At 42.8% G+C, this 19322-nt stretch overlaps 1 protein-coding gene across 1 annotated transcript in view; it reads right to left on the minus strand.

Annotated features, from left to right (window-relative positions):
- Positions 1 to 11136, minus strand: part of CEPT1 (choline/ethanolamine phosphotransferase 1) — a 40581-nt gene extending 29445 nt beyond the window's left edge. Inside the window, exon 1 of the mRNA XM_063452722.1 lies at positions 10975 to 11136. The gene's annotated coding sequence lies outside the window, so the exon portion shown is untranslated. The remainder of the gene's footprint in view (positions 1 to 10974) is intronic.
- Between the last annotated feature and the right edge of the window lie 8186 nt (positions 11137 to 19322).

Here is a 19322-nt window from a genome sequence, read left to right on the forward strand (position 1 = left end):
CAATTTCCCATAGGAAAACATTGAAAATCACTTTCAATGCTTTCCTATGGTGTGCGCTAATGCGCATGCGCGGCATTGCCGTGCATGCGCATTAGGTCACCTCGGCCGGTGGGCGTGATCAGTCACGCCCACCGGCCGACGTAGGCAGAAGGTGGAGTGGCGGGGGAGGAGCAGGCAGCGACGTGGGACATGTCGCTGCCTCAGGTAAGTCACTGAAGGGGTTTTCACCCCTTCAGCAACTGGGGATTGGGGAGGGTGGGAGGGAGAGGAATCCTGCAGTGCCAGGAAAACTGATTGTTTTCCTGGCACTGGAGATTCCCTTTAAGCAAAGTCCCCAGATGGTGACAGAGCTGCTTTAAAACTCAGATAGAACTTGTGTTAACCTTTTTTCATGTGGTGATCGGTTTTCTTTTAAATTATATTGATGATTTAGCAAACAATGTCACAATCCATTTTACTCCAGACATGTATTAAAAGTGTCTGTTCTGAAACATGTAGCAAACGTGGATTTCCTAGGTGACTGCCCCACTATTAGTACTTTAGTCCACTTTCTAGAACATACAGACTTTTATGCATAACCCTCATTGTTTCATTCCTCCTCTTCCCGGTATGCGCTCTCCATGCTGATTGCCAGCTGCAAAGAATAGAGTTTATAACAATGGAGCACCCAGGTACAGGATAAAGAATATTGAATAGTACTTTGCACACCTAGGAAGCAATAGTTATTTCTTTAAGGTTTCTACTTGTGTAGCATTAAAGCAACGCTACTGCCCTGAGGCTCCCGGTGCTTTGTTACATGAAACCAGATCTCTATTTTCCCAGTGGCATCCAGCTTCCTAAATTAAGTTTCAGGATGCGCTAAGTGCAGATCAGCAGGGGTGCCGCAGATTGGCTAGAGCGGTCAGCTGACAATCTACTTCAATCAGCAGCGCACCAGCCCGGTGGGACTTTGCACTTTCTGAAGCTCAATTGAAGAAGCTGGATGCAGCTGGTGAAAGGTAGACCTGGTGCTGGAGAGTATCCTTTGGGGTTAAACTATCTGTGAGCGGTTTAACCCAGTCAGGTAAGAAAGTGTCAGGGATGTCTGGGCACCATAACTTAATTTTGATTCCACAGAAGAACAGATGCTGGAATAAACTTTCGGCAAGTTTTGTCAAACTTTGTACCACATCAGGTTTGCACGAGCTAGGCAAGTATTTAGAAGCCTCATCTTCATTATATGCTGAGGCAGTGCAGACATGATATATGTGAAACTTACCAATTACAAGTAATTATTATTCCAGAGCAAGTCAGAGCTTGACTGGACCAAAATGTGCATTGCATAGGGCTATGCAAAATTTGAACTAGCGCAAGACACAGTTAGTTGTACTTTCTCACATACATCTAGGTAACTACAGTGACATCACTACATCTGCCACTTTCTCACACAAACGCCTATATTCATAAACTGAGAGACACACGTACGCAATACATTCATACATTATTATTTATAAGGCTCCAACAAATTCTGCAGTGCTGTACAATGGGTGGACGAACAGACACATACAGGGAGTGCAGAATTATTAGGCAAGTTGTATTTTTGAGGATTAATTTTATTATTGAACAACAACCATGTTCTCAATGAACCCAAAAAAACTCATTAATATCAAAGCTGAATATTTTTGGAAGTAGTTTTTAGTTATAGCTATTTTAGGGGGATATCTGTGTGTGCAGGTGACTATTACTGTGCATAATTATTAGGCAACTTAACAAAAAACAAATATATACCCATTTCAATTATTTATTTTTACCAGTGAAACCAATATAACATCTCAACATTCACAAATATACATTTCTGACATTCAAAAACATAACAAAAACAAATCAGTGACCAATATAGCCACCTTTCTTTGCAAGGACACTCAAAAGCCTGCCATCCATGGATTCTGTCAGTGTTTTGATCTGTTCACCATCAACATTGCGTGCAGCAGCAACCACAGCCTCCCAGACACTGTTCAGAGAGGTGTGCTGTTTTCCCTCCTTGTAAATCTCACATTTGATGATGGACCACAGGTTCTCAATGGGGTTCAGATCAGGTGAACAAGGAGGCCATGTCATTAGATTTTCTTCTTTTATACCCTTTCTTGCCAGCCACGCTGTGGAGTACTTGGACGCGTGTGATGGAGCATTGTCCTGCATGAAAATCATGTTTTTCTTGAAGGATGCAGACTTCTTCCTGTACCCCTGCTTGAAGAAGGTCCAGAAACTGGCAGTAGGACTGGGAGTTGATCTTGACTCCATCCTCAATCCGAAAAGGCCCCACAAGCTCATCTTTGATGATACCAGCCCAAACCAGTACTCCACCTCGCTGGCGTCTGAGTCGGACTGGAGCTCTCTGCCCTTTACCAATACAGCCACGGGCCCATCCATCTGGCCCATCAAGACTCACTCTCATTTCATCAGTCCATAAAACCTTAGAAAAATCAGTCTTGAGATATTTCTTGGCCCAGTCTTGACGTTTCAGCTTGTGTGTCTTGTTCAGTGGTGGTCGTCTTTCAGCCTTTCTTACCTTGGCCATGTCTCTGAGTATTGCACACCTTGTGCTTTTGGGCACTCCGGTGATGTTGCAGCTCTGAAATATGGCCAAACTGGTGGCAAGTGGCATCTTGGCAGCTGCACGCTTGACTTTTCTCAGTTCATGGACAGTTATTTTGCGCCTTGGTTTCTCCACACGCTTCTTGCGACCCTGTTGACTATTTTGAATGAAACACTTGATTGTTCGATGATCACGCTTCAGAAGCTTTGCAATTTTAAGAGTGCTGCATCCCTCTGCAAGATATCTCACTATTTTTTACTTTTCTGAGCCTGTCAAGTCCTTCTTTTGACCCATTTTGCCAAAGGAAAGGAAGTTGCCTAATAATTATGCACATCTGATATAGGGTGTTGATGTCATTAGACCACACCCCTTCTCATTACAGAGCTGCGCATCACCTAATATGCTTAATTGGTAGTAGGCTTTCGAGCCTATACAGCTTGGAGTAAGACAACATGCATAAAGAGGATGATGTGGTCAAAATAATCATTTGCCTAATAATTCTGCACTCCCTGTATACAATATAATTATTATATTTATAAAGCTCCAACATTTCAGATCCAGACGAGTTGGATACACAGGAACAGCGGGATCGAGGACCCTGCTCAATGAACTTACATGCTAGAGGGAGTGGGGTATATTGAAACAAAAAGTGTAGAAAAGTATGTTGCTGGGATAGTATTCACTGAGGGATCAGTATTTTGTTTTGATGACAGTTGCAGGAGAGGAATCAAGTTGCGGGGAGGGAATGCTGTTGGTAGTTTAACTGATATACTTTCCTGAAGAAGTAAGTTTTCAAAGATTTTTAAAAGGATTGGAAACTGGGTGAAAGTCTATTAGAGAGGCTAAGGGTGTTCCATAGCAATGGTGCAGCCCTAGAGCAGTCTTTAAGGTGAGCATCAGAGGTAGGAATACGAACAGAGGTTAGATGTAGGTATTCGGCAGAGTGCTGGGGCCTAGACGGGTTATATTTGTGCATAAGTGAGGATAGGCAGGTCGGAGCAGCATTGTGTAGAGTTTAATAAGCAAGTACCAGGATCTTAAATTGAGCCCTTTATCTTAGAGGAAGCCAAAGTAGGAACTGGCAGAGGGGGAAGCGTGGGATGCCATTTTGTTTATTTTCCCACCTCACTCCCCTGCTACTCAAACTTTGCTATGAGGTAGGTTGGAGAGGAGGTAGTAGGACAGAAACATTATCTCTAGAGTCAGCAAGGTGCTCATGAGCAGTCTCTGCATGATATGTTACAGAGGTTGCCTAGTTCACATCACACTTCCGAGCCCTCTATTCAGCAAGTGCTCTAGGAGGATGGTATGGTATAGCTTTTTCCCGGCACTGTGAGTCAGGATGCAGTAAAAGAGTGCAAGAAGAAGCCGTGAAAGCTGTCTCTACCACAGTTATCTTCTGATTTCTCCTGACATTGGTTTCAAAGCTTTTGTATGAGAAATACTCCATTGGAAGATTCTGACAATTGGGAGGCATATGCCGTAGGTCTTCAGTTTTTCTCTATGAGAAGCAATGGATTGGCTTGAGATCATCAGTATTGATCAGAACATTGGCATAGAGACAGACAATCTCTTCTTTTGATTAGAGGGGAGTTTTAGTAAATATATATTGTATATAATATATGTTAGAATGTTCCTTTAAAAAGGTAGATGCAAAAAAACATGCAGATACACTTTCAACACACATAAAATCCATTCATACATAGTGTGCACATTCACAGTCAACCTGCTAGAAGCAGGTAGCAGTTCTTCAAAGCTAAGGGCTCAATCTGTGGTAAAATTGGTTGAAGTATGATTAATTCAATTTCAATCCTGAGAGATCACCCTAATGAAGACTGTCTCTGTTGTGCTATTAAACCATGGCCCAACAAATCCCAAGCGCCAGGTCACCATGGCGACTAGGGATTTTGTCCTGGCACATGAGATTTGGTAGCCCATTCCCTCCGAGGCAGGTGGGCAGACAGCTATGCGTAGTCTAGGCGGGCGGCTGGGATCTTCTTGCTCTGCTCCTTTGTGTGCCATTTGGTGATGCTGGGGCCGGAATATAACATCACTCTGGTCTCGGCATCACTAAGCAGCGCGCGAGAGAAAGCAAGAAGATCACAGCTCCCTCGCCGCCCTCCTACAGTAAGCGCAGTGGCCAGCCTCCGCTCTCCTCCACAGTCGGACCCCGGGGAAAGCCGATCCACTCTAGCTCTCCTAAAATGTAGGGCGGCTGGGTTGACTTACATTTAATTAAAGAATATAATTTGTGAGTGTGTGTCTGTGTATATGTCTCTCAGTGTGTGTGTGTCTGTCTGTGTATGTATCAATGCATCTCTATAGGAGAACGTTCAGTGCCTCCATGCAGGGGGTTGAGACACTGAATGTAGCTGCTGAACACTATGCAGCACTGAGATAGGAAGCAGGTTAGTTGCCATATGAGTGAATGCAACTAGAGTGAATGTAGCAATGTAAACACGTGTTTGGATGGAAAAGCCTGCAAGAACATTAAAGGGACACTTCAGGCACCCAGACCACTTCTGCCCATTGGAGTGGTCTGGGTGCCAACTCCCACTACCCTTAACCCTGCAAGTGTAATTGTTGCAGTTTTTTTTATAAACTGCAATAATTACCTTGCAGGGTTAACTCCACCTCTACTAGACAGCCACTAGAGGGAACTTCCTGCTCTATAGCACAGATTATCTGTGCTAAAGCGTCGTTGGACGTCATCACGCTGTGTGAGGACCTCCAGCGTCGCTCAATTCCCCATAGGAAAGCATTGAAATTGGTTTTCAATGCTTTTCAATGCATGCGCATTAGGTCTCCTCGGCCGGTGGGCGGGATCAGTCTCGCCCACCAGCCGACGGAATCAGAGGGAGGAGCGACACGGAGGAGGAGACAGCGACGAGGGACATCGTCGCTGCCTCAGGTAAGTGACTGAAGGGGTTTTCACCCCTTCAGTAACTGGGGATTGGGAGGTGGGAGGGAGAGGGAACATCCAGTGCCAGGAAAACGGATTATTTTCCTGGCACTGGAGATTCCCTTTAAGCTGTAGTGATCCTGGTGACTATAGTGTCCCTTTAAGAATTGTATTTTTGTCATTAAATACAGTTTTTTTGTGTGTTTTAAACGGACTCCTAACTTTTTTAGCTGGCTCCTAGATTCTAAGGAAATTTGTATTAAATGCCATTCATGTTGGGCTTTCAGAATTTGTACCTACAGGCATGACAGATATCAACAGGGAGGGACACTGGCATCATCAGAAATCATGCCATACTCTTATACACAACTTAGAAATAAAGCAATTAGAATCTTAAGCATACCAATAGACACAACAGGAAGTGGTGAGACATATCCTTCCTCTTGAGGTCAATAAAAAAAAATTATATATATATATATATATATATATATATATATATCAATCTATACATGGTGCTAGTGAAACTCACAGGAAACCTATAGATTCAATTATATAGTACAGTGAAACTGCAAAAGCACCTATGATTTTCTACGTTTCCCAATTCTTAGCAATTACTTTTGTTGTTTATTTTAAAGATTATTAGAGTAATACATAGAAGGAAACTAAGTAACAATGTAATCATTCAGATGTCAAAAAGTGAAAGTTATTGTCTCAAAAAAATACATAAATAAAATCAACAATCATCCATAAAACTGGTTCAGGAAAAAATAAGCATAGTCTATATTGGCAAAATTGCCTGCTTAAGAGTTATCAGCTTGGCACAAAATAAAATAAATTGAACTATAGACTTATTAATGCTCTGTTTATAATCAGCGGACGCTCCCTGTTTTTCATGTGCTATACATTTTAATGCAAGCTCCACTGTCTTTCAACTGTCTCCACCGAGACCACTTCTGCCCATTGGAGTGGTCTGGGTGCCAACTCCCACCACCCTTAAAGGATCACTACAGTGTCAGGTAAACAAACTCGTTTTCCTGACACTATATAACCCTTAGGTCCCCCCCCCACCCACAGAGCCCCCTCCCGTTGGGCTGAAGGGGTTAAAACCCTTTCAGCCACTTACTTTAATCCAGTGCCGGGCTCCCTCGGTGCTGGTGATCTCTCCTCCCACTCCGACGTCAGCTCCTGAGAGGAGCGGAATGCGCGGCCAGAACCGTGTGCGCATTAAAAACGCCCATAGGAAAGCATTTCTCAATGCTTTCCTATGGACGTTCTGCACGCTGAATACAATTTTGGCATTCTGCATCGCAGAAGCGCCTCTAGCGGATGTCAGGAAGACAGCCACTAGAGGCTGGATTAACCCTGCAATGTAAACATAGCAGTTTCTCTGAAACTGCTTTGTTTACACCTGAAGGGTTAAAACCTGGGGGACCTGGCACCCAGACCACTTTATTGAGCTGTACTGGTCTGGGTGACTATAGTGGTCCTTTAACCCTGCAAGTGTAATTATTGCAGTTTTTATAAACTGCAATAATTACCTTGCATGGTTAAGTCCTCCTCTAGTGGCTGTATCAGACAGCCACTAGAGGGACTTCTGTGTTCTTAGAACACGAAAAAAGTGTTTTAAACTACGCTGGATGTCCTCACGCTATGCATGAGGACATCCAGCGTTGCCGGAATCCCCATAGGAAAGCATTGAACAAGAAGTTAAACTGCATTGAAGCAAAACAAAGAATAGGAGAACTCGGAGAACGGACAAAAGCTTAGAAAAACTCAGCTTGCCCTTCAGTAAATCAATGCTCAGGTCTCAAAATAATTTTTGCTCACTTGTGCCATTACAAAGAAAACATATCTGAAGCATATCAGACTGGTCTCTCCCTCAACGACAGTCTAGAACCGAAATGCCAATAAATTCCCTCTGCATGAAAGATACAGCAACCCCAGACTATTGTTTTGGCCATTATGACCATTACAACGAGCAAGCTGTAAATGTTATGGTGCTAGGCTACTTCTCAGCCAGATAAAAAGTGATTTTTTCCTCAAAAAACATTAATATACATCATTAAAAATACCATAAACTTTCAAAAAAGAGAAATTAAAATTTGATGACTGTTGCACTTTAACTACATGTCCATAGACAGCCTCCTTGAGACCTTAACACTACGTCGTCTTTGTTACAGCCATAAAATATCGGCACAAATAATGAACTGAGATATATACATAAGGGCGTTCAAAAGATTTCTACTTCTGCATTACCAATGCTGATTTAAATTTAAAGTTGGATGGCTTTGATAGCCTAAATGTGTCCTATTAATACATTCCAAGTATGGATTAACTTCCTCATTAGCAATAGTCAAGCAAGAGGCAAGGCTGCTCAAAAATGACTTACAAACACTGAACTCACAAAAAGCTGTTTTATAATCAATTTTCTTTGGGATGTAGAGGAAACTCAAAGCTCCATAACTGCTACAGTTTATTGTAAGGGACAAGGGACACTGCATCCAGAACACTTCAATAAGCTGAAGTGGTCTGGGTGCCTATAGTGTCCCTTTAATGTAGCTGTTCTAGTGTCTATTGCCTGTCCCTGTGTAGTCTTTTCAATGTAAATACTGCCTTTTCAGAGAAAACACCTCTAGTGGCAGTCACTCAGATGGCCACTAGAGATGCTTCCTCGGTTAGTGCTGCACAACAAGGTGTTTAACTTTTCCCATATAGATGCATTGACTCAGAGATGCTAATTCGTGCAGAACAGTGTTTTGCTGCACATGCGCGATAGCCTCCCAATGCTTTCCTACGGGAAAGCATTGGATTAGCTGAGAACATTAAGTTTGATGATCTCAGCCAAAAGTGCACAGCGTGGACAGACTGGACCTACGCAGCTCTGGAAAATGGTGAGCAAAATCACCTTATTTACCGGAGTGTTAGGAATACAAATGTGTTAAAGTTTCAGGCCCCCCTCTGTGAGAGGAATATGTTATTTTATTTACCTCTGCATTGCTGCCCCACCTTCTTGGCTGAGACAATCATGATTAATGATCTCAGCCAATCGAATGCTTTCCCATAGGAAAGTAGTAGTAGGCTAGTGCACATGCATTGTAAAACATTGTCCTAGTGACAGTGACTAAAAGCATTTAAACCCTGCAATATAAACATTGTTGTTCTGCAGGACAGCAATGTTTTACACTGCAGAGTTAAAACTAAATGGAACAAGGCACCTACACCATCTTATTAAGATTATGTGATCTGGGTGCCTACCTATAGTTTCCCTTTAAGAATGAAAATGAGGAATTTAGTGCACCCAAAGACAACCCCTCCAAATAGCAATTCACTTGCTTTCAAGTGCTTGTACATGTGTGAGCGTGCACTAGTGTGCATAGGAAGACTTGGGTGTGCCAAGTCAACACAGGGAGCATACAAAAACTTATATGTGCTGAAAGGGTGCGGCAATTTGGCACAGTCAACTTTACCTTATATCTCAATGCAGTGTAAGAAATACCTAAATAACAAGCAGTTTACTAAGCCATTGGCCAAACAAAAGAAGAGGGTATTAAAGCTAAATTTACCAATGCACAAGTGGAACAACAAAAATAACTGCAAACAACTGAATGTGAAACCTAATAGGATAAATCCCTCAAGGGAACAAAAAAAACAAAAACAACCCAGAGCCTACAACATACTAGGTAGTCTGTCATACTAGCTATAGTAGGTATAGGAAAAAAAAAAAACAAGTGCTCTCTGTGACGTCATGCTTTAATAAAATACATGGAACCACTTACATATCCAAGATGTATATACAGGCATTTCAGGAGTATAACTCTAATCCGGTAACAAAAATACCTTTCCTGCACCTAAAGCCCACTTCCTCAAAGCAATGGCATAATGAGGCCAGATTGCTTCCTCATTTTCTGATGATCTACCTTTTGGCCACCTTTGTTCTAGCATTATAAGCAACACAGTATGTGAACGGAGTTACCCTCTAATATCTACAGCTCAACCTTTTCAAGTGATACAGCACAGATAGTGAAATACACTACACACTAATTTACATAACTTAAAGGGAAACTATAGTGCCAGGAAAACAAAGCTGTTTTCCTGGCATTATAGCATCCTATAGTGCCCCCCTCCGAGGGGTTAAAAACCCCTTCTGCCACCTACTTTGTTCCAGTGCCGAGCTTGCATTAATATTTCACCCTTAGGAAAGCATGTATAATGCTTTGCTATGGGGGTTTGGGGTGCCACTGGATGTCCTCATGCATAGCGTGATGACGTCCAGCATCAGATAGGCGACCAAAAGTCGCTAACGACCCTGAAGTCCGTTTAGTAAACAGCCACTAGAGGTGGAATTAACCCTCAAAAGGTAATTATTGCGGTTTATTAATAACTGCAATAAATATCTTTGCAAGATTAAAGGACCTGAGACTATGCACCTAGACTACTTCAATGAGCTGAAGTGGTCTGGGTGCCTATAGCGTCCATTACAAGGCAATCTATAGTGTAAGAAATACAAATCTATATCCCTTACACTATAGCTGCAGCTGGCCCCCTCCTCCCTCACACCACCCCATCCAATAAAACCATTACTGTACTTAGCCGATTCAAGCGCCGATCTCCAATGGCGCTTTGTCGGTGCTCCGACTTCTCCGATGTCACCTTCCCCATGCAGAATGCATTTTGTGAGGACGTCCAGCATTGGTTAGGCAACCAAAAGTCGCCTAGCAAGCAGGACATGGGAGGGCGCGCATGGCACCATAACATAACCTATAAAGTGATTAAGGTGCTTGGATGGCAACTTTAAAGAGGAAACCGTATTTACCATAATAGAAGTATAATATATTTACTCCTCAAACAAGAAGCCCTCAGAATTATATTGTTTGTTTAATAAATACCAAATTAAAGCAAACTAAATTGCAAATTTTCACATCTTCACTATTGTGTGCAATCATTTACAAAAGCCCTTGCAAATTCACCCCATGTGCACAGTAAGAGTGCATGCAAATGTGCATTACTGGGTGTGTTGCAATGAGATGAGACTACTGATATGGTACAAAAAAAAAAAAAATAGAATATAAAAAAAATCCTATATCACACATATTTGTTGCATATCTAAAAATCCAGTAGCTAATTTTACTGTCTCTGTACTTTCATGGTATTACATGAAGCAAAAAAATGACCACATTTAATTGAAGGCTCAAGTATTGCTGTCATGCAGATGAACAGAGGCTGAATTAATAATCGAGGCTTTATGGAATGTAAACCGCTATGAGCTTTCACTTTCTATCAGATGGGTTATTTTTCAGTTCATTTAAGGCAAGGATCAATGAATATTTTACTCCCCATGACTATTGTTACTATGATAAAAATAAAAACAACTGGTCCCATTCCCATACACACGCTATGACCACCCCATGGACAATGCAAGTGCATGACATGCAATGCAGCCAACTTTAAAATCACTTCCCAAACATTACAAGGCGTGCCTTCGCTCGTTTATACTTGCCAATTCTCCCGATTTTTTTGTAAATTTTTGTTTGTTTTAATTTTCTTTGAAGTGCTGTCCCCGTTGCTCCGTGTCCCGATTTGTAGGGGGGTTTTACATGGTGACACATGCGCAGATGGCATGGGGTACCAGTCGCATGCGCCGGCTTCGGCGTACTCGCACAGGCGCCCTAAACCAAACGAGGCGACACGAACTAGGCGACAGAGCATGCGTTCTGTGTGCGGAGCTGAGTGCGCATGCGCAAACTTTGCAAGCCCATCCCGGCTCGTCATTTGTTACACGTCAGGAGAATGATGCGAGAAAAAGAACGCTCATGCGCCGAAACCATTGGACCTGCATATATATATATATAGAATAGATTTGGTTTAATTTGTATATTGATTTCATAGCTGATATTTGTACACGTTTTGTTAATAGTATGTATGTTGCAGGGGAGCTCCAGTGTGCATTTCTCACATTTTAATAATTAGCAATAAGCCACGTGTTAAAAAATGGTCTATGAAAGGACAGTTAAAATAAGATCCCTGCGAGAGAGCCAGCTTTATAGGGATTTTCTTTGTTTGCACCACCTTCTGGTGCCTTGATGTCTTGCATGTACTGCCTGGGAAATCCATGACTTGCGTATAGTCGACTTTTTGGGCATAGATTGCTTCCCCCCCTTCCCCCTTTCTCTTTCTTTTTTTGGCACTACACAGCTTTTAATAAAACATAATCCAATTAAACAAATAAAGTCATTGTTAAACATCTCATAGCCAACACTTAAAACCGCTCTCCCCCATTTTATAAAGTACCAGTGACAATTATGACCCCACAAGATACATAATTGAATAGCAATCATATGTATTACGGTTACTATTGGCATTAATATAGCACCAACATTTGGATTCTTTGTTAAACTAATTTGCATATGCCCACCCAGAATCCTTTGCGGTTGTAACATCACTGCAGATTTGGGATTTCTGTGGGAAAAGCAAGTCTTATGGCTTGACTGGTGTGCAGATTTTTGTTTAAAGGGACTCTCCAGGGAGGAGATTTTACTCACCTCGTTCCAGCGCCGGGAGCCTCGTGTAGCCGTGCCCCCTATTTCGTCAAAATGACGTAATAGGCGGGCGCGAGCAGGGAGCAATCAGACGCTTCCATTTGGAAGCGTCATTGCTCCCTTGTGCGCATGCGCGGCTTCGCCACACATGCGCACATACTTCAGAGGGCGGCATTCATGCCACCATCTGAAGTGCTGAGCGCACTACCGCGCATGCGCGCGGTGTGGGCGGCCGCGAGCTGAGCTGAGTGACAGCTCAGCTCGCGGTCTTTGCCCGCCCCCCTCCTCCGCTGACAGGCTGGAGAGAGAAGGCGCGCACACAGTGCCTTCTCTCTCTTGAACACGTCAGACGTATTTTAATACGTCTGACGTGTACAGGGCTTTTTTAGGGCCCTGCGTGATAGGAAGTCCCTCTAGTGGCCGTCTGAGTGACGGCCACTGGAGGTATTCCTATCAATCAATGTAAACACTGTATTTTCTCTGAAAATACAGTGTTTACATCAGATTGCCTGCAGGGAGCTATAAATAATACCTGAACAACTACATTAAGCTGTAGTTGTTCAGGTGACTATAGTGTCCCTTTAACATTGTATTAACTATATATATATATATATATATGTATATATATACACACACACACACACACACTGTATATAAAAACTATTCGGAAAAGAGGGTGCACTCACAGGACTTTTAAGCGGATACGTGGTTTAATGAAAAAAAATACAATTACTTTTGCATCAAATCAACGTTTCGACCATCAAGGGGTCTTTCTCAAAATAACAAACAATACTATCACACATTCTTAAATAAGAAAATAGCAATAAAACTCTCACCAATCAAGTGCAGTGACCACCAACAAGCCGATCGAAACCCGGAAGTGTGAGAAGACCACAAATGACATCATCGCGTTGTGACGCTCGCGGATACAAATGTGGTTGCTAGGAAACCCACAAAGACAACTGTAGATATGAAACAGTGTCTGTGGAAGTAAAGTGATAGACTTAAAAACAAACAGGGAAGAGAAAAGAGGATCTGGTATCTGTAGAGAGATAAGGCACAGATGTGTTAAAAGGTGATACAGTGAGAGCAATAATCACTGAAATGGGTAGACATGCTATGATAAACAGTGAGGTGGGAAAATATATAGTCTGTGCCAAATCAATCTCAAGTTTGTATATATATATATATATATATATAGAAGACGTATGCCTGAAGTTGTGGGAGGGATTTAGGCATATATAAACCCAGCAAACCCCTACTCACCTGTCTTCGTCGATTCCGGAAGTTCGCCTTCATTCCGCTTCACAGACCCTCTGACGTCATTCGTCCGCGACGTTCGCACAGCCCGCCGGTCAGTGCAGTATCCACGCGAACGCTGGCATCAGTAATCACCCGACAACCGTAAGTCCACTTCGTTAGTGGATTATATTTGTGTCATTTATACATTCGCATTCGGCTAAACAGCTCATAATTCACTTACTCACGTTTAAAAACGCCATTCGAACAACGCATCTAATGTCTTCAGTACTATCACTTGTCCTCCATAACGGCTATTCTTAGCTCAAAGTCTCGTAAATTTCGGTCTATGCTGGTGTTACTTAACTGGTTATTTTATATCCTTAGATTGACAAGCATTTAAACACATATAACATTTCTAATTTACACCAATTCAAGTACTTGAACGTTTCTGCGTAACAGGAAGGTATTATAATCTAGTATAAGGAGTTATGGGACAGTTTGGCAATATTTTGGGTTAACATTAAATTCTACACATTACCATATCTTGGATTTCACTAGCAGTTGTTGTGGTATATACAAATGGGTTAACCTAGTATGCGTATATTTTGTTTACTTGCTGATTTAATTTTCTTTATTGGTTGTTAAATTCATGGGTCTCCTCTGTATGCTTTTGTTTTTAAAATTACAGGGGTAATCCTTCCAGGATACGTTCCTCAATTAAAGCTGTATTACAAGTTACGGTTTGGTTAGTAATATTTCCCTTCCTACACTACGTTATTCTTTCCTACCTTGCTCATTACTAGTTGGAGTCGGTAACTCGTTTGTCTATTTAAAAAAAAAAAAAAAAAAATTCATAAACTAAAATTGGCTTGTTTTTTTTTCCTATTTTATCTAACATCACCTGTGTCCGTTTTTCTGCAATTTGGGACGTCAGCAGTACAAGCCGACAGTGTAAATTACTCTCTAGGTCATCTTAAGTTAATCCTGTCACTAATTCATCGTTCAGGTAAGTTTAATAATATTACAATACGAGCACGTTCAGTTTCGCCGCTATTCCCCCGTTCAGTTAGTCGTTGCTGGTTGCTAGGGTTTTAGGAGCCCAATAGCGGTAATCTTCCCTGGCTTCTTCGCCTAGGTTAGTGGTCCCGCGAGGCCAACTCCCATCCTCAATTCGGAGGTACTACGTCCCTCGGGCCAAATCATAGTTAGCCGCCTCGCATTTTGTATAGAGAGGGCCTCACCAGTCACCCCCAGTCTGTCTTATGATTACTTCTCACCGAGAGGCCGACACCCCGCCACAACGCTCAGTGGCCTCAAACCCCCTCGCGCCAACTCATAGATAGTGCCTCTCAAGCCACTTGGCACTTAGCAGGGCCTCACCAGTCACCAACCTAGTTTAATTGCTTCGCCACGGTGGCACTAGCTAGTCAACCAGCATACACACACATTAAAAAAAATAAAAAATAATATTAACACTAAGTTTCCTCTCATGCCGTAGCATGTCAACAGCCTCGGTACCAGACGACGAACTATCAGTCGCAAGCACTCCGTCCAGATCTAGTTCCCAGCCAAGACAGCCTAGTGCTTCATCCAGCTACAGATCCTGGACTATTCCAAAGATTACGGCCGAGCTGAATAGGAGGAATATTCCCTTCCCGGCTACAGCCAGGAAAGCTGAACTCTTCCGTTTGCTTAACGCCCAAATTGCGGAGGATTCACCAGGCCCTAGTTCTGACGGTTCTATACAGAATAGTTTAGCTGAACTGCGGAGCATGATGTCCTCTTTGGTGTCCTCTGTAGCCAGCATAAGTACCAGGTTAGATACCCTGGAAGCCTCTGGTCGGTCCGGCGTTACGGAAGTTCAGGTTCCTCTGGTACAACCAGAGTCCGACTTAGGAGGTAACTCCACTACTACTCCTGTCAAAAAGTCTAATATCGTTAACCCAGTTCATTTAATCCCACAAAACCTTAGACGGGACATAATAGAAGGGAAGGATGTTAACTTAGCTTCCCTCCTCATCGCATCACAGGATGTTATCGAGAACAGGGCTTACACCTTTGAAGATATATCATTAGTGATGAAAGCCAGGGACCCTAGGCTTAATAAAAAACTTAACATTCCCGAGTTCGTATTAGCCTTTGGATTATATCGAGACGTAATTTGCTCCGCTTTCCCGCACCGTAGGGAAGAGCTGGACTTATATTTGCACAAGCTGGTGGACCTAGCCTACAAGTACGGTGGTTATGCATTCTACGACTACCACAAGTCCTTTTCAGCCAGATCAGCCGCATCCCTGGCACAGTTCAACACTCCCACTGATTGGAGTCAGTTGGACACTGAATTATTTTGTAGGCATTTCGCCGGGCTTAGGACACCAGCATGTGCAATATGCGCTTCAGCTTCTCATACTTCGAACTTTTGTCCTAGTACCGCAGTTAGTCCATCTACTAGTTTCGCTAACCCAGACTATTCTAGTCAAAGGGAAATGAAGGACAAATTAGGCAGACCCATAGTGTTTCTCGGGAAAACGCAGGTTTGTAATAACTTTAATGAAGGGGGATGTAGTTATAGCGCATGTAGATTGCTCCACGTTTGTTCTGTCTGTTTCAGGGCACACGCAAAAACGATGTGCCCGAACAAACTGTTTCCGAAAAAGGCAATTACTCCAATAAATGTACCAAATTTGCAACGCTACCTGACTGCACATCCTTCTTCTCAATTAGCGGACTTTCTCATCTCCGGTTTCACCAAAGGCTTTCACACAGGTTTTGTGGCACTCCCTTCAGGCACACTAGAATGCCCCAACCTGCAGTCGGCAATATCCGACCCAGCCAGTCTAAAACATCTCCTCGACAAGGAGGTGGAAAATGGTTTCATGATAGGTCCCTTCACCACACCACCTTTCACGTCCTGGAGAACAAGTCCTTTAGGTATAGCCACGGGTAAATTCAACGACAAAAAGAGGTTAATAATTGACTTCTCTGCACCGCACTCTTCCACCTCCCCAAGTTTAAATTCCCTTATTCCATCCGAAGACTTCTCACTGCAGTACGCCAAGATAGACGATGCCATTCAAGCCATTGTCAACCTCGGTAAGGCAGCCTGGTTGAGCAAAACGGATATCTCGAATGCTTTTAAGCTGCTACCTATTAAACAGTCGCTCTGGCACCTACACGGGGTCAAATGGCAAGGGGAATATTATTTTGCTACCAGGCTGACCTTTGGCTCAAAAAGTAGCCCGAAACTTTTCGACTTGTTTGCAGAGACCCTGAATTGGCTGTTACTCAACGAGTCCAGATGCCCAGTAGTAATCCACTACCTCGACGATTTTCTGTATATAGAACCTCACTACTGCACACCGCTCAGCCTACATAGGGCACTCTCCTTATTTGAGGAACTTGGTGTTCCCATAGCCGCAAATAAGACTGAGGGTCCCGGTACAGAAATCACCTTTTTAGGGATCACGATCAATTCTGTATCCATGCAAACCAGCCTCCCTCAAATCAAGGTGGATAGGATTTTAGATTGCATTCACACCTGTACCAACCTCGGGTCTTGCACCAGGAAATAATTACAGTCTCTCTTGGGCTCTCTTAACTTTGCCATGAGAGTTATCCCGCAAGGCAGATCTTTTATCTCCAGGTTACTCTCGCTACTACACGGCCTCCCTGACGACGACACAAAGATCAGTTTAGACAATTCAGCAAGGGCTGACCTAGAAATGTGGAAACTATTCTTGTCCTCGTGGAATGGTAGGTCATTGTTCATTCCTCCCATCTCCGACGATTCTCCAGTTATCTAGACAGATGCTGCAGCTTCAGTCGGGTACGCAGCAATATTTGGGGACGAATGGGTATATGACAGTTGGCCGCCTGAGACTAACACACTAGATAACTTCGACAAAACCTCAGCGTTATTCGAAATCTTTCCCATAGTAGCAGCAGCACACATTTGGGGTGGGAATTGGAGGGGTAAAGCGGTTAAGTGTTTTTCGGATAACATAGCAGCCTGCAATATAATTAACAAAGGCCGGTCTCAGTCCCTGTCTATCATGAAGTTAGTAAGAAGGCTCACTTGGTTAGCAGCAAACTGGCAGTTTTACATTTGTTGTGTACATGTTCCAGGAATGTTCAATAACGCTGCTGACGCATTATCACGTTTCAATTTTCAGGATTTTTTCCGCCTTCACCCTACTGCGAACAAGCAACCCAAAACTCCCCCACAGTTTGCAGATCTAATCATGCTTTAGATCAATTATTGGCCCAGGGTAGAATTCTAGCACAGGCCGGGTTATCGGCAAACACAAAAAAAGCGTACAATAGGGCATTTGAAATGTTTAATAATTTTGTACGCAACTTTAACATAATAAATCGATTTTCAGTAGAAACTATGGTTGCATTTTTAACTTTTTGCCACATCTCATTAAAGCTTGCTTACAACACCATCAAACTATACTTAACAGGTATACAACACTTCATGCTTACTATCTATCCCGATAAGACCCCTTTCTTGTCCACATACCCAATTAAAAACGTTCTTAAAGGTATCCAGAGACTAAATAACCATAAAACCCTTGAGAGACTCCCAATTGATAGTAACATCTTTGAGAAAATCTCTGAGCTCTTAGATAAAGGTCCTTTTGATTGCCCTACTAATCTGATAATTAAATCCGCAGCTTATTTGGCTTTTTTCGGATTCCTACGGCCCAAAGAGTTTTCAGTAGAAAAAATAACAGACACAGACACTTGCCTTAAACAGAAAAATTTGTCCAAAATAAATGATCATTATATTTTAGTTATTCCCCGTACAAAAACAAATCAAACAGGCCCCCCCGTGGAGGTTAAGTATTTCCCTACAGGGTCTAAATGTTGCCCAGTCCAGGTGCTGGATAACCTGTTAAGTCAGCAGATTAGGAATCCAGAACTGCCGCTTTTGTCCCTACAAGGAAAAACACTCACGACGAAACATTTCATGCTATACATACGTTCATTGTTACTTAGACTTGGCCTCAACTCAAACTCCTTCTCAGGACACTCGTTTCGAATCGGAGCAGCCACCACGGCTTCAAGTAATCATGTCCCATCACACATAATAAAGAAAATGGGACGCTGGAAATCTGCAGTGTATAACCGGTACATTCCAAACCCAGAGAAAGAGATCAGACTCGCTTTTCACAGTATGTCTAAATAATGTTTATTGTTGTGGTGTTAATAAATATATAAACGTTACTTACTTTTTGGCCTCTTTTTTACAGGCCTAGCCTCTCGTCGGTTTTGGCACACCTCAACCGACTATTATTTGTTAAAACTAAACCTACTTGGAATGTACGCCCCTTTTCATAATCCCGTACACAAATAGAAGGCGTATGCCTGAAGTTGTGGGAGGGATTTAGGCATATATAAACCCAGCAAACCCCCTACTCACCTGTCTTCGTCGATTCCGGAAGTTCCCCTCCCACCATGATACACACTGACACAGAGCAGAATAGAGACCCTTACATAGGGTCACTTGGCAGATATGGATTGACACCTGTCCTCAGAGACCATGATACACACTGACACAGAGCAGAATAGAGACTGTTCCCCCTACATAGGGTCACTTGGCAGATATGGATTGACACCTGTCCTCAGAGACTATGATACACACTGACACATAGCAGAATAGAGACTGTTCCCCCTACATAGGGTCACTTGGCAGATATTGATTGACACCTGTCCTCAGAGACCATGATACACACTGACACAGAGCAGAATAGAGACTGTTCCCCTTACATAGGGTCACTTGGCAGATATGGATTGACACCTGTCCTCAGAGACCATGATACACACTGACACAGAGCAGAATAGAGACTGTTCCCCCTACATAGGGTCACTTGGCAGATATGGATTGACACCTATCCTAAGGATCCCTGATACACACTGAAACAGAGCAGAATAGGGACTGTTCCTCCTACATAGGGTCACTTGGCAGATATGGATTGACACCTATCCTAAGGATCCCTGATACACACTGACACAGAGCAGAATAGGGACTGTTCCTCCTACATAGGGTCACTTGGCAGATATG

The sequence above is a fragment of the Pelobates fuscus genome, chromosome 1 (assembly GCF_036172605.1).
Source record: "Pelobates fuscus isolate aPelFus1 chromosome 1, aPelFus1.pri, whole genome shotgun sequence".
NCBI lineage: Eukaryota > Metazoa > Chordata > Amphibia > Anura > Pelobatidae > Pelobates > Pelobates fuscus.